The 14,959-nt window shown below is 42.4% G+C and overlaps 1 protein-coding gene across 1 annotated transcript in view; it reads left to right on the plus strand.

The window, feature by feature from the left end:
- The window catches only part of LOC138254106 (broad substrate specificity ATP-binding cassette transporter ABCG2-like), a 319,412-nt gene that overhangs the window by 184,585 nt on the left and 119,868 nt on the right, over positions 1 to 14,959 (plus strand). The window lies entirely within an intron of this gene.

The raw sequence follows: 14,959 nt of genomic DNA on the forward strand, positions 1-14,959 counted from the left end.
GGCAGCTGCAGGAAGGCATTATAGCTTGCGCTAATGTCCTGGAAAAAGGCAATTAAAGAGGAAGCATTTCATTCCTTAATTATGGCAAGTGAACGCAGAGAGCAAACTTTTCTGGCAGACTGTAAATCATAATTGTTTTGAGAACACTCGTGAAACTACCCTTGATACAATGATTTCTTTGGATGATTGAGACACTTCACACAAGTATACTCGGGCCAAGCCACTACCGAGAGTTCCCTTCCCATTGAGACAGAGGCGGATTGTCCCACACTGAACTGGAAACTGAACTGAGGGATGTCATAGATGCTATTAATAGATGTCCAGCAGGGAAAACTTCCGGGCCAGAGGGGATACCGGCTGATCTTTTCAAAGCAAATGTGCCCTTGTGGGCTCCTCTTTTGATCAATGTTTTGAAAGTTGCAGTAAATGCGGATCCCCCTAAAGCTTGGTCACATGCAATCATGGTGTCAATATTTAAGAAATGCTCCAAAGGTAAATCCACAATGCTATTGTCCGATATTATTAATCAACTCTTGTAGGAAGTTGGCTCTGTATATACTATCTCAAAGTGAGAGGTAGTGTGCACAGAGTCCAAGGGTTCCCCTTAGAGGTCGATAGTAGAAATAATAGATAATACTAATGCTCTATTTTTGGTAGTGTGGTCGAGCAGTTAGGCTTATCAAAGGGTAGTGTTAAGCATTTGTTGTACACTCACAGGCAATAAATGAGAAAACACACTCAAAGACTTAACTCCAGGCCAATATTTTTTTTTACAGAAAAATATTATTTTCTTAATTTATTTTAGATCCACAAGATTCAGAATTCAAGTAAATACATAAATTGTAAGGTACTTGGCTGGCATAGGTAAATATAGAACTTTGAATGAAAACAGTAAGGTACACCGTTTTGGCAAAAATGACAATAAGCTATTTTAAAAGTGGACACTGCAAAATTCAACAGTTCCTGGGGGAGGTAAGTACAAGTTAGTTTAGCAGGTAAGTAAAGCACTTACAAGTTCAGTCTCTGGGGCATGGGCAGCCCACCGTTGGGGGTTCAAGTTAACCACAAACACGCAGCACCAGCAACACAGGGACTGTCAGGTGCAGGGGTCAAAGAAGGGCCCAAATAACATAGGCGCCTATGGAGACTAGGGGTGCTCCGGTTCCAGTCTTCTAGCAGGTAAGTACCTGTGTCCTTGGGGAGCAGACCAGTGGGGTTTTGTAGAGCACCTGGGAGGTCCCAAACAGGCACACAAAATACACACTAAGCAGCACAGGGACGGCCAGGTGCAGTGTATAAAGTGGGTGTCTGGTTTTGAATTGAAATCAATGGAGGGACCCAGGGGTCACTCTGGCGATGCAGGCATGGCACGGGGGGGGCTTCTCTGGCCATCCACCGACTGGGCAAAGATGAGGGCCGCATACTGGTCACTCCTGCACCGGTAGTTGGTTTCTCTCTGGCCTGGGGGCTGCGGGTGCAGTGCTTCTTCCAGGCATCGGGTTCTTTGTAACCGGGCAGTCAGGGTCAGGGGAAGCCTCTGGATTCTCACTGTAGGTGTGGCCGTGGGGGTGCAGAGAGGTCGTCTCAGGGTGGCCTCATTGTGGGAGTCGCCTGGGGGTCCTCGCTGCAGTGTTGGTTCTTCTGGACACGAGCCGGTGGCGTTGGGTGCAGAATGTTGGGGACTCACGCTTCAGGAGTGAGGCTGGAGTCCCTTTAAAGATGGTTTCTTCTTTGTTGTTCAGACAGAGCCGCTGTCCACAGGAGTTTCTTGGTCCTTCAGGTTGCAGGGCAGTCCTCTGAGTTGGCAGAGGTCACTGGTCCCGCTGGATGCGTCGCTGTTGCAGGTTCTTTGAGTCTGGAGACAGGACGGTAGGGCTGGGGCCAAGTCAGTTGTCGTCTTCTCTGCGGGGCTTTCAGGTCAGCAGTCCTTCTTCTTCTTTAGGTCATCCGGAAATCTGTTTTTCTGGGTTCAGGGTCGCCCCTAAATACTAAATTTAGGGGTGTGTTTAGGGCTGGGGGGCAGTAGCCAATGGCTACTGTCCCTGAGGGTGGTTACACCCTCCATGTGCATCCTCCCTTTGGGGGAAATCCTCCAAAGCAAGATGGAGGACTTTCTAAGGAAGGGGTCACCTCATCTCAGGACACCTTAGGGGCTGTCCTGGCTGGAGGGTGACTCCTCCTTGTTTTTCTCATTATCTCCTCCGGACTTGCCTCCAAAAGATGGGGCTGTGTCCAGGGGGCGGGCATCTCCACTAGCTGGAATGCCCTGGGGCGGTGTAACACCAGGCTTGAGCCTTTGAGGCTCATCGCCAGGTGTTACAGTTCCTGCAGGGGGAGGTGTGAAGCACCTCCAACCAGGACAGGCTTTATTCCTGGTCTTAGAGTACACAAAGGCACTCACCCCATGTGGCCAGAAACTAGTCTGGAAATGGCAGGCTGGCAGAGACCAGTCAGCCTAGCACTAGCAGTTGAGCTGGCATGCAGGGCGCATCTCTAAGATGCCCTCTGAGTGAATTTCTCAATAAATCCCACACTGGCATCAGTGTGGATTTATTTTGCTGAGAAGTTTGATACCAAACTTCCCAGTATTCTGGTTGGCCATTATGGAACTGTGGAGCTTGTGTTTGACAAATTCCCAGACCATATACTCTATATGGCAATTCTGCACTTACAATGTCTAAGAATTGGCTTAGACACTGTAGGGGCATAGTGCTCATGCAGCTGTGCCCTCACCTATGGTATAGTGCACCCTGCCTTGGGGCTGTAAGGCCTGCTAGAGGGGTGACTTACCTATAACACAGGCAGTGGGTTGTGGGCATGGCACCCTGAGGGGAGTGCCATGTCGACTTAGTCTTTTTCTCCCCACCAGCACACACAAGCTGTGAGGAAGTGTGCATGTGCTGAGTGAGGGGCCCCTGTATTGGCATAATACATGCTGCAGCCCTTAGAGACCTTCCCTGGCCACAGGGCCCTTGGTACCAGGAGTACCATTTACAAGGGACTTATCTGTGTGCCAGGGCTGTGCCAATTGTGGAGACAAAGGTACAGTTTTAGGGAAAGAACACTGGTGCTAGGGCCTGGTTAGCAGGGTCCCAGCATACTTTCAATCATAACTAACATCAACAAAAGGCAAAACGTTAGGGGGTACCCATGCCAACAGTGGCATTTTCCTACAACTCTACTGCCAAATTAATGTGTAGGATTCTTCTGGAACAATTGCAAACCTGGGTGGATGAGAATAATAATCTCTCCGAGCTACAACCTGGCTTTCGTTCTGGTCTCAGGACAATCCCTCAATTTATATCTATTAATAAGCAAATACACAGTGGCCTAAAAGGGGAAGATATATTTAGGCTTTCTGAATCTGAGTACAGCATTTGCAGATCCAAGCTGTGGCCCATTATGACCAAAATTGGGGTAGAGATGAGTGTTGTTAATTTATTGATGGAACTACACTCAGACGTGACTGCCAGTGTGAGGTGGGGCCCAGGTGGGGAAATAACAGAAACGTTTAAGCTTGCTAGAGGTGTACAAAAGTGTTGTGTCCTGGCCCCCTTTCTTTTCTTATTGTATATGACCGGGCTTGAAAAGAACTTATTAGATATTAATGTTGAATACCCTAGGGTAGGAAATCACAGTGTTCCAGCATTGAGATATGCTGAGACACAATCTTACTAGCTAGAACTGCACCTGGGCTACATTGACTGCTAGATCAGTTCTGCATCTTTATGGCGATCTTGGACCTCAGGGTAAACCAAGGAAAAACACATTTACTGGTCTATGGATAGAAAAAAAGAAGGATATGACCTTTACAGTGAATAAAGTGAAAGGAGCATGGTTCCATCATACTAGTATTTGGGAATCCTGTTCAATGATAAACTTACCTGCAGCCCACTGAAAACAGCCAGAACAGTCGCTGTAACAAGAAGCTCAGAGGCGGTCCTTAGCTTTGATTCCAGGTTAGGCAAGAAACCCATTAGAGAACTGACAACAGTGCTGCTCAAAAGCTATGTATGTGGCTGCTTTATGGGGAACCAGTGATCAACCAGTACTGAGGAAGACTGAGAATGACTTAATCAAAACATTTCTGGTCATACCGAAAACTACCAGTATCAATATTTGTCATACTGGAGTTGGGCTTATAAAGTTACAGCTGTTGTTGTTATGGTTCAATATCTGGACCAAGATTGAGACCTCGTTCAACCGGACAGCTTTAGCTGACTGTCCTAAACTTGACCGAAGATTAGAAATACCTTGGCTAGTGTACATACACAACACTTGCATTAGCCTAAACCTACTTGATCTTTTTGAAAACCCAGGTACTTACTCCACTAACTTTTTCAAACCTTTGAGGGAAATGGTTTTGACCAAATGTGCAGATCAAAGGTTATCTAAAAATGCTGGGAAGCCTGCTGTTCTAACTTATGTTATGATCTGTACTCACCCTGGCATTGAGCCTTACCTGGTTTGGATCAGCAACCAGCATCAAAGGTTTTTGTTAACTAGATTGAGACTAAACACTGTATATTTTCTTGTGGCCTGCTCGGTTCAAGGCACACATTTTAACAATTTGCCTCTTTGCCCAAGTGATAGTCATTCTGCACTTTATATTGTTCTGTGAGTTTTACTCTGTACTTAGGAAGCCTCATCTTACCTTTCCTAAAACAAGCACATTTTAGACAATGTAGTGCTGCTGTGGTGTCACTGCAATCATTGACAACACCAAGATTATGTATTTTAGTTGTAACCTTCATGGAACATGCCAGACGTCTGAGGGCACAGAATGCCACATTAATTTATCTTTCTCAATTTTTATTTTTAATCAGCAATTGTGTATTACTCTTTTTAATATTTCATGTATCCCTGTGTGTTGCTATGTTCTTGTTATTTTTTTTGGTGGATTGTACTGTATTGTATCATTTATGGTCATTGAATGATCAAATAAAAAATGACCGAGGTCGTATACAATATTTGTTTGTCCATTTAAATTTGAGAAGAAAACTATCAAATATAGAGTGCTTCAGATCGTCAGTGCATATGTATATGCTTTCCCTAGCATCCACGGTTTAGTCAATGGTAGTGTAGTTATAATCATATTCTGATGATTGTGAGCTGTGTTTCAAGTTGTTGGAAGCAAAGATTTCTACACCCGACTTCTGACATTAACTAAGTTTTTTCTTGGTCTTACCTTTCATCCAGTCTTGGATGTTCTCCAATTTTCTGAAGCTCGACCACAATTAAACCAGGCCTGTTGTCACAAAAAGCAAAACTAGCAAATGAAACACCGCCCTTTGGCCAAAATCGATTGGCCCCTCCTCCGCTCATGTCAAGATGGTGAGCAATCTTGGTATACTTACTGCCTCAGAACATTCTTTGTAAGCTCAGGATTCCAAAACACCTAGCATCTTGTTTTGGCATCTTAAAAGATTAAAGTATAGTCTGCTCTACTGGGACTCAGATCATCATATCACTGTAGTTGTGGCTCTTATACAGTCATTTGAACTATGAAAATTTCATCAATCTTTGCTTACCATTTAAATTGCTCAGTTTGGTCCAGGTGGTCCAAAATGCTGCTCCTTGCTTATTAACGAGATCGCACCATTGAGACCACATCTCCCCCAAATTTAAGTCCAATGTTGGACTAGCCTATAGGAGAATTGTATTTAAAACTTTGTCATTGTCCATCTCATAATTCCTTCTTACTGTCCTCCAATTTTGGCTGCTAAATTTTGCCATTAAATATCCACTTGAGTGATTCCTTCTGGTGCCATTTTTTTAATGGAGAACCTAAGGTATGAAGATAGCCTGTTGCACAAGAATGGAACTTTCCTTTTTAGGGTCGAGTCTGGGATTGGATGCGCTAGCGCATACGTCTCACTTGCGAGACTCTGTTGTGTTCAGTAAAGGGCTTGGAGCCCGCCTGTCGCTCACCATTTGTTGGTTTGCATGGCACTCTTATTTGCAGCCTGGTAATTCGTCAAGGCCCTCCTTTCATCATTTCCGTTCCTCTGTGTGGAGCAGGGATCCAGCACTAATTGATGCAGTTTAATTAGTCCCCATCTGCTTTTCCCCACTAATCGAGGTACTATTTGTTGTTTTTAACTTCGAGTGCCCACATACCAAAGGCTTGTGATTGGCAAAAATGCAAAGTTTTATTTTTTAAAGCTAACTTTATTTTATTTGGCCAGGTCGACTTTTCTCAGTATCTTCTCATGTTTTCTTTTGTTTTCCTTGTGAGTGCTGTTGTCAAAAGATTACAATTAACTTGTTGAAAATATGCCAGACCTATTGCATTGCAAATTCTTGTTTGATTTATGATCTGTTTCCACTGTGGAGGACTATGGAAAGAAACTCAGGACTTACATTTATTCTAGTTTTTTTTTATTATGATCCTGTTCTCTTTGTATGTTCTCCTAGGCTATGAACTATACCCTTTTTAATTTCATTCAGTTTACCTATTGTGTAGTGCCATGAAACCTCGGTGAACGTGCACTGACAAATTAAAAGTAACATCAAATAACAAATGTGAAACATTCAAAAAGTCAGCTTGCTTTTACAAACCTTTAGGTGCGAAAAAGTGAATAAGTGCATGTGCAGTTTGGTAAATTTTTGCTGAAACGAATGGAAATACCTATGTAAGACAACTCTGAGAACAACACCTACTCAAATACACCAGTGGGCATATTTATAATCCCCTAGCGCCACCTTGCGCAACATTAGTGTAATTATTTTTTACGTTAATGTGGCCCAACGAAGCCAAAGTCCCTGTGCCGTATTTACAGAGTGGCTAAATGCATGAACTGCGCAACTCTGTAGCCCTTTGCGCTACATTATGCCTGCACCATGCATAATGTATTCAAAGGGTGTGTTCCTCCGTTAGAGGGGGCGAAAACAGGCACAAGGAAATCTATAAGATTTCCTTGTGCCTTTTTTTATGGCACTTTTAACACCTGCTCAGAGCAGGCGTTAAAACAAGGCTTCCATTATTTAGAATGAGCCCCTATGTACTCTGCAGGAGTAGCACCAACATTTTGGCACTACTCCTGCAGAGTACATCAATAGCGTCATATTGAATGACTCTATTGCCCCCTACCCTAGGGTGTGCCATATTTTAAATACAGCACACACGGTGGTGGTAGGGGGGGCGCTAAGGGGCGCATAAATCTGACCCGAGTGCGCTATATTGGGTTTATCTCTAATGGATGCCACTCCAGGACACTTGAGAGCTTTCGGTTGCTAAGAGCTTCGTTTCAAACTGATATTTATTTTCTTTTGGGACAGGCTAAAGAGCCATTTTACATTTTACAGCCTGTGCAGCTATTGCATAAATACATTTCTGCTGTGTATCATGTTGGAAGCAGAGAAGCAGCAAAAGCTGTGCTTTCTGTCATTTATTTCCTTTTAGTGCCTCTCTTTTACTTTTTTTCAAGAGTTAATTTTAATTTAACTACGTTTTAGGTCTGTTTAGAGAAACATTTTGCTGTTCACCTAGAACTCACATGATGCTGCTTTTGCTTTTTCATTGTGACAACTGTTGTCTTCGCTGTGGTTATACCTTGGTCACTGCTGTTGTCCTTTTCGTGGTGGGATCTGATCCCTACTGTGCCCCTAAGAACAAGACAAAAGAGTGTCCCTGACGTCAATACAGTAGCTCAACCAGGGAAATAATAGCTAAAGCTGCAAAAGAGTACTAAGAGCTACTCTCGAATACCACTATACAGATACATATAAAGAAAAACATAAAGATTTAAATAAATTCACCTTGTTATGTATGTCGACAGTTATTTAATGGCTATATGTCCAATCCAAGGCTACATCAATATCATAACCTTCACTTCAACATATCACATTTCATAGAATCATAAAATTGTTTCAACAATATTTTATTACATAACACCAAATACAAGTACTGATACTCTACTCAAGAAAGGATTGTCTTTTGTTCCTAGTGTTCCCATTAACCACTTTGGATTGATTTCAGATCTTTTCGCCTTTTTTAGGCGTATCAGATTGAAGAGATTTTTTGAAGGGAGAAATAACAATATGGTGATAAATATATCGGGTCTCAAACCTGTATCGACTTTTACACCAAATTTGGATATGGTGGGACCAGAAATTAAGATATTTGAGAATATTGTTTTAGAAAAAATTAAAGCTATGCTCAGATTCACACCAAGACCCCACCATAATCTTACTAAATGTGAACAACAGGCTCTTGTGAGATTACAACAGGATAAACAGACAACGGTTAAACCTTGTGACAAAGGGGGTGGTATAGCTTTGATGGATACGGAAAAATACAAACAAAAGATGCAGCTTATGTTGGATAATCCTGAACATTATAAAAAGGGTAAGAATAACTGGCAAATACATATGAAACAGGAAATACAGAAAATCAGTGATGAGGCATGCAGTAAGGGTCTTATCTGCGAACAAGAATATCAATATCTGAACCCCCAAACTACTAGGACTCCAGTTCTCTATGGGGTAACAAAGATACATAAGAATGAGGATGACCCTCCCCTTTGTCCGATTGTATCCACAGTTGGTTCACTTACAGAACCTCTATCAAAATATGTGGATTTTTTTAAAACAGAGAGTGGTTTGTCTTCCTGCGTATGTAAGAGTTACTGGGCATATCATCTCTATGTTGGAAGGCACTCCCTACAATTCGACCTCTCAGATGTTGGTAACTATGGACATTGAAGCCCTGTATACTAACATCCAAAAGAGGGCAGGATGGCAGGCTGTGGCCTGCCTGTTTGAAAGAGAAGGGATGACTGATCATCTTAGATTCGTCCTTCAGTGTCTAAACATTGTCCTCCAAGAAAATCTCTCTGAATTTGACGGAAACATATATCAACAAATGAAAGGAGTCAGTATGGGGCGGCCTGTGCCCCAAGTGTAGCGAATGTCTACGTGGGCAATTTTGAGGAAGCTCATATTTATAATGAAATGGCTCCTTTCTATGAGAATGTCCAATCCTGGTCTAGCTACATAGATGTTATTTTTTTCATCTGGGCAGGACACAAGGAATTACTCAATTAATTTTGCGAATGGATTAATGCCTGTGACCCCAATCTTAGGTTCACTATCCACAAAAGTAGGGACAAGGTTGAGTTCCTAGACATTTGGATAGGACACAACAATGTCCAACTAGAGATGTCCTTATATATGAAACTCGCTGCCAAAAATACCATATTACATTTTGATAGCTTCCACCCGCGAAGTCAAAAGCAGGGAATACCTTTTAGTCAGTTTCTACGCATCCATAGGAATTGTACTAACCTGCAAGATTATGACTGCCATGCGGACATCCTGCAACAGAAACTCCTATTACGAGGATACTCTAAAAGAGTAATAAGGGAATCTTACAAAAGAGCAAAATACTATAACAGAGAAAGTATGTTTGAAAGGCGTAACAAAGACCCAAAGCCACAAATGGTGTGTGTCATACAACATTCCAATTTGAATGAAAGAATTAGAAAAATTATTTTGAATAATTGGCATATACTTAACAGTGATCAAGATCTACCATCCCTTGAACAACCTTTACTTGCTTTTAGGAAAAATCTGAATATCTGCAACAAACTGGTTAGATCAAATACACCAAGAGATGGAGGCTTCTGTCAAAAATCAATCAGGGGACAACAACCGATCAAAGGTAACCACAAATGTGGAATGTGTAAGGCCTGCCCTAGAGCGGTTATAGGTGACATATTGGAATGGAATAGGAAAGAATTGAAACCTACAGACATGACAAATTGCAGAACAGCCAACTGTGTTTATTTGATTTGTTGACCCTGTTTTTTAGGATATGTTGGCGAAACGGGACGAGAAGTAAGAGTGAGAATTTTGGAACATATGTCCAATATACACAACAATAGGGAGGGAGCCCCCTTGGTTCAACACTGGAAACATTTGGGACATAAAATAGAGGACGTGTCATGGACAATCTTAGAAAAGATAGGAAAACCGGGAGGAATTGAAGAGAATAAAGTCAGGAAGAAACGAGAAATATATTGGATTTTTACCCTAAATACTTGCAAAAATGGTCTTAATGAATACATCCCGTGGGAAAATATAATTGGTTAAACTTAAACAACATCTAGAGAGTACCCTATCCTAAATACATCCAGCTAAAAGCTAAAAAGGGCTTCCATCACTATGGCGGTCATTCCAACCGCGCCGCCGCCCGCCATGCGGTTACCGCCGAATGACCGCACTGCGGTCAAAAGACCGCGGCGGCCATTCTGGCTTTCCCGCTGGGCCGGCGGGCGACCGCCAGAAGGCTGCCCGCCGGCACAGCGGGAAACCCCCTTCAACAATGAAGCCAGCTCCGAATGGAGCCGGCGGAGTTGAAGGGGTGCGACGGGTGCAGTGGCACCCGTCGCGATTTTCAGTGTCTGCTTTGCAGACACTGAAAATCTTTATGGGGCCCTGTTAGGGGGCCCCTGCACTGCCCATGCCGGTGGCATGGGCAGTGCAGGGGCCCCCAGGGGCCCCAAGACACCCGTTCCCGCCATCCTGTTCCTGGTGGTAAAAACCACCAGGAACAGGATGGCGGGAAGGGGGTCGGAATCCCCATGGCGGTGCTGCACGCAGCGCCGCCATGGAGGATTCCCTGGGCCAGGGGTAAACCGGCGGGAAACCGCCGGTTGCCGTTTTCTGACCGCGGCTTTACCGCCGCGGTCAGAATGGCCCATGAAGCATCGCCAGCCTGTTGGGGGTGCTTCCGCGGCCCTCTGCCCTGGCGGTTTGAAACCGCCAGGGTCAGAATGAGGGCCTATATCCCTTAAGATACTGTGATGTATTGTCCTAGGAACACACTAAGAACTCTTGTGATTCCTTAAATTCTTCTAATATGAATAGTCATCAGTTTGTTGGCCGGCTTTATATCTTTGTCTATTTATATTTGGTCCCCTTGGTATCTTTTCTTATTCTAGGTTTATCCATTCTCAATCTAACCGTTCCGCCACATTGTGGAACAAGAGTTTAGGTACCCTATGCTGCTTCAGCTTGGTTGTTTTTAATGTCCTTTTCTATGTCCATTTTTATTCTTTGAGTTTTCCATTTATTTTATTAGTGATATTGCTCTGTGAACTTTCATATTTCACAGATGTAATGACATTTATATATTTTTTTTGTAGCTCGGGTCTTTTATTTCCCAATCCTTTTTTCGTCTCGTTTCGTTATTTGTAATTTTTCCCCAATGGTACTTTCTATTCCGTCGACATGAGTGTTATTCGTCAATATACTATAGAATAAGTTACCCTACTATAAGAAGGCAACCGTTTTTGAATGCGTATAATTGATGAACGTCAGGTCGGAGTACGTTATACGTAATTCTTAAACAATTTTGAGTCACATTATCGGAAGGATAAAAGGAATGGATTGCAACCGGCGAATTCCCTAGGACGATATGTGAACACACATCTCCTCTTCAGGTAAGTTGCTTGGCTGTGGCAGTTAACCTCTCGGCACAATATACTACTAATTGAATAGCTGCAGTGAATGCATTTATGTTAAAAGCAAGTCGGGAAACTCTTTATTCTTTTCTCCCCGACCAACATAGCGGATGCGCTTGCCTTCGTGACGGTCATGAAATCCAAAATCATAAAGCCATCTTTTTAAAGAAGTTTCATCTCTTAGTAAGCCACCAGTAATTAGAGGTAACATGAATGAAATGGGACTTTGGTCCCTTAAAAATTTTTATAATATTTTTCGTACTTGCTCCTTTAGCTACTTTATGGTCTTGCCTTATAGATAACCTAATATTTCAATCATTGGCGTGGTCTGCAAGTTGTGTGGAAAGTGGTTCTTTACCTCCCCCCTTGGAAGACCGTTTATCCTTTATGAAAATATGTATCCACATATACCTGCAGGTAAATATATGACTAATACAACATAATGGGATAAGCTGGTCACAGATTTCATGGCCTCATCCTGGTGGAATGAAACCGTATAATTAATTTGGGTGTTACATGGCTTGATATGGATCTGTAGATATCACAGGTGACTAGTAAGGTTTAAGGCATTGTGTGTTCTATAGGAATGGGCATGAGGTTGTATCTGTTTTTTTTATTTTTTTTTATTTTGGTGCACGCTTAATCTATGGGTCTCTATCAACATGTGTATCTGCATGCTTCACCCTATTAATTTCATTTGGTTTTGTTTTATTGTTTTTACTTTTTGTGTGTGTTTTGTGCTATTATATATACTAGATTTTTGGATATATGGACTCCTCCATTTCAAGGTTGCTCTTTATGTTTTTTGTGTATTAGATATCATCTATTGATGTGGCATATATCAAGAAAATTGGCATACCATTTTGTACATTTGTCCTTTCTATGGTATTTGCATCTACATTTAATCGTATGGTTTGGAACTGCCCTGATGAAGGTGGCCTCCTAATGAGAGGATTACCGAAATGCGCGCAGGCTCTGGGTTCCTAATATGTTCTTGCATTATTGTACTAGAATATTGTGACATCAGATGCTGGGCTTTACAGTTCTTTGTATGTGTATATATGTATTAATATTATACAATTTTATTATAAAAAAAATTATTGTATTTTTGTATATTGATGTATATATAACCTTTGTTTGAATGCGGTGTGACTGATTTAATGTATTGTTTTTTCTGAATTGTATTTGGGTTCATGTAATAAAATATTGTTGAAACAATTTTATGATTCTATGAAATGTGAGTTGTTGAAGTGAAGGTTATGATATTGATGTAGACTTGGATTGGACATATAGCCCTACTGTGCCCCTTACTGTGGATGGCCTCGTTGTGACCCGTTTCGTGGCTTGCACCATTGGTTGTCACACCACCTTATTATGTGAAATCTTTAGGAGGCAGCCAAGATTTGAAGAATCCAAAAGCATTGACAGCTTAAGAGAAAGGTGAAAACATGGGCTGTTTCCAAGAGAACAACATCCTCTCATAACCCTGTGATAGAACTTGGAACAATAATCGCTCCTTCAAGCAGAATCTTGGTAGGCAGGGTTTCCGAAATTCTATTGTACCAGCTATGTGCTTCCGAGCAAAACCGCTTCACTTACAAAGTTGTCATAGCAGTGCTTAATTTAAAAAAAAAAAATGTAACATCGCATATTGACAATCATATCGGCGATGATTCTAACTATATCCTTACCAGCAGATTTTCTGACCGTCTGTCCCTCCAACCCATGCTTGCTCAGGATCATAAACAGAGATAAAAATCTCAGTATGGACAACTATGAGCAATAACCAGCTTAGTGGACTCTGATCATTAAAAACAATCCCATAAAGGAACCTGCATAGCTGATCAAAGTTGCCTTAAGTTGCTCAAAACCACTTAGATACTGCCACCAGACTCAATGTAACAGGATCCTTGATAAGTCAGAGTACGGCACAGCAGAAACGAATGAGGAGACAGGACAGTCACCAGTCATCAGTCATCAGTCATCCTCTATCCTACAGTTGAGTGCTGGCGAAATTGGCACCATGAGTATCACTAGGTCAAGTATCATGCATTGATTAGTACTAATTACCACTTACTGAATTATTTAGAATAAATTCATTCAGAGAATTATAAAATTACAGAGAAATATGTATTGTGGGTCTTAAAGAAAGCCAACTTGCACCTCTTAAAGGAGCAAAATCTTAACTGAAATATGTCAACCAAAATTAAGGATTGAATTATTACTCTTTGTTTTTGGATATACCTGCATGGGGACAAAAATAAAATACTTTATGAGGTATTTTAGCAGTTTCAATTCTATGTACATCCACTTGAGAGGCACTGCACCCTCCGTGTTCCTCTTTCGACAGCTACTCATCATAGGGCTCCCATTTCGAAAAATTCCAAGAGCTGCCCTGCACCGCAGGGTTGTGGACCACGACTGTGAGGAGCCCTATGATGAAGCATGTGCTTTATGGAAACATATAGTTCAGATTTTTTTTTTATTTCACTTACATTCAACAGCACATGCCTTCCAGGTACTTGTGTTTATGTCATTAAGAGGCTTTGTAACAGCATATGTTTTTTCACTTTTCTCCCCCCTGGTAGTAAGTAGCTGGTGTTTTGGACAGTCTGTCTCCTGTAAATAAGAGAACAGCACCTGGAGGAGTCTGATTAATTACTGGAAGAAGCTGTAGGTAAGGGAGTCTGCCTGGCTGCTGAGAGAGGCTGAAAGTATGCCTGCATCAGGTGTCTGAAGCAGCCCAGCTGCTGCTCCCTGGCAGAGCAGCAGCCCAGAAAAATGGACTAACCACTAAAGAAATTGCCAACTAGGACCACAAATGTGGCATAAGCTGTAGTTAGCTCCCTGTGTCTGTGGGTCATGTCCCCAGTGTCACCTGGCCTCAAGATGTTCTCCATGCCTTCCTTGGTTTGGGAGGAATCAGAGTATAGTTGGCATGAACCAAAGAAGGGACATTGTAGGAGCAGTCGCTAATGTGACTGAAGTGGCGTTCCCTGTGCCTCCCGCTCGAGGTGAGTTGCATTGAAAAAAAGTGCAACCACAACCCTTGGTCACTTGGCGAACTGTGCTAAAGAAGTATGTATCACCAAAACAATTTGATGAGTTACTCTCTGCGGTTATCACCGCAGCCTTACTGTGCTGGCTCTAGTCCGTACACCCTTTGACCTTGAAACCCCTTTCTTCATGTGCCAGGAATCCCTGAGGGCGGGTTTCTGAGGTGAAATCTGTCACCATATGAGCTCCCAAGAAACTACAATCTCCTGTGAACGTGACTGGGCTGTGCTCCATCATTTCTGTGGGCTATTTTGCTTTTGACATGAACTTTGACTACTACTTTCGGTAACTGCGGCCTCTCTAGAACAGATGCTCATGGCCAGAGGATGGATGGACTAGGTGTTGTCTTGAGCTTGACAGTAGGCATGTCATAATCAGTGTCCTGTTGCAGCACTCCAATTAACACAGCGGGCCTGATCTTCTTCGACCTCAGG

Source organism: Pleurodeles waltl, chromosome 1_2 (assembly GCF_031143425.1).
Source record: "Pleurodeles waltl isolate 20211129_DDA chromosome 1_2, aPleWal1.hap1.20221129, whole genome shotgun sequence".
NCBI classification, from domain to species: domain Eukaryota; kingdom Metazoa; phylum Chordata; class Amphibia; order Caudata; family Salamandridae; genus Pleurodeles; species Pleurodeles waltl.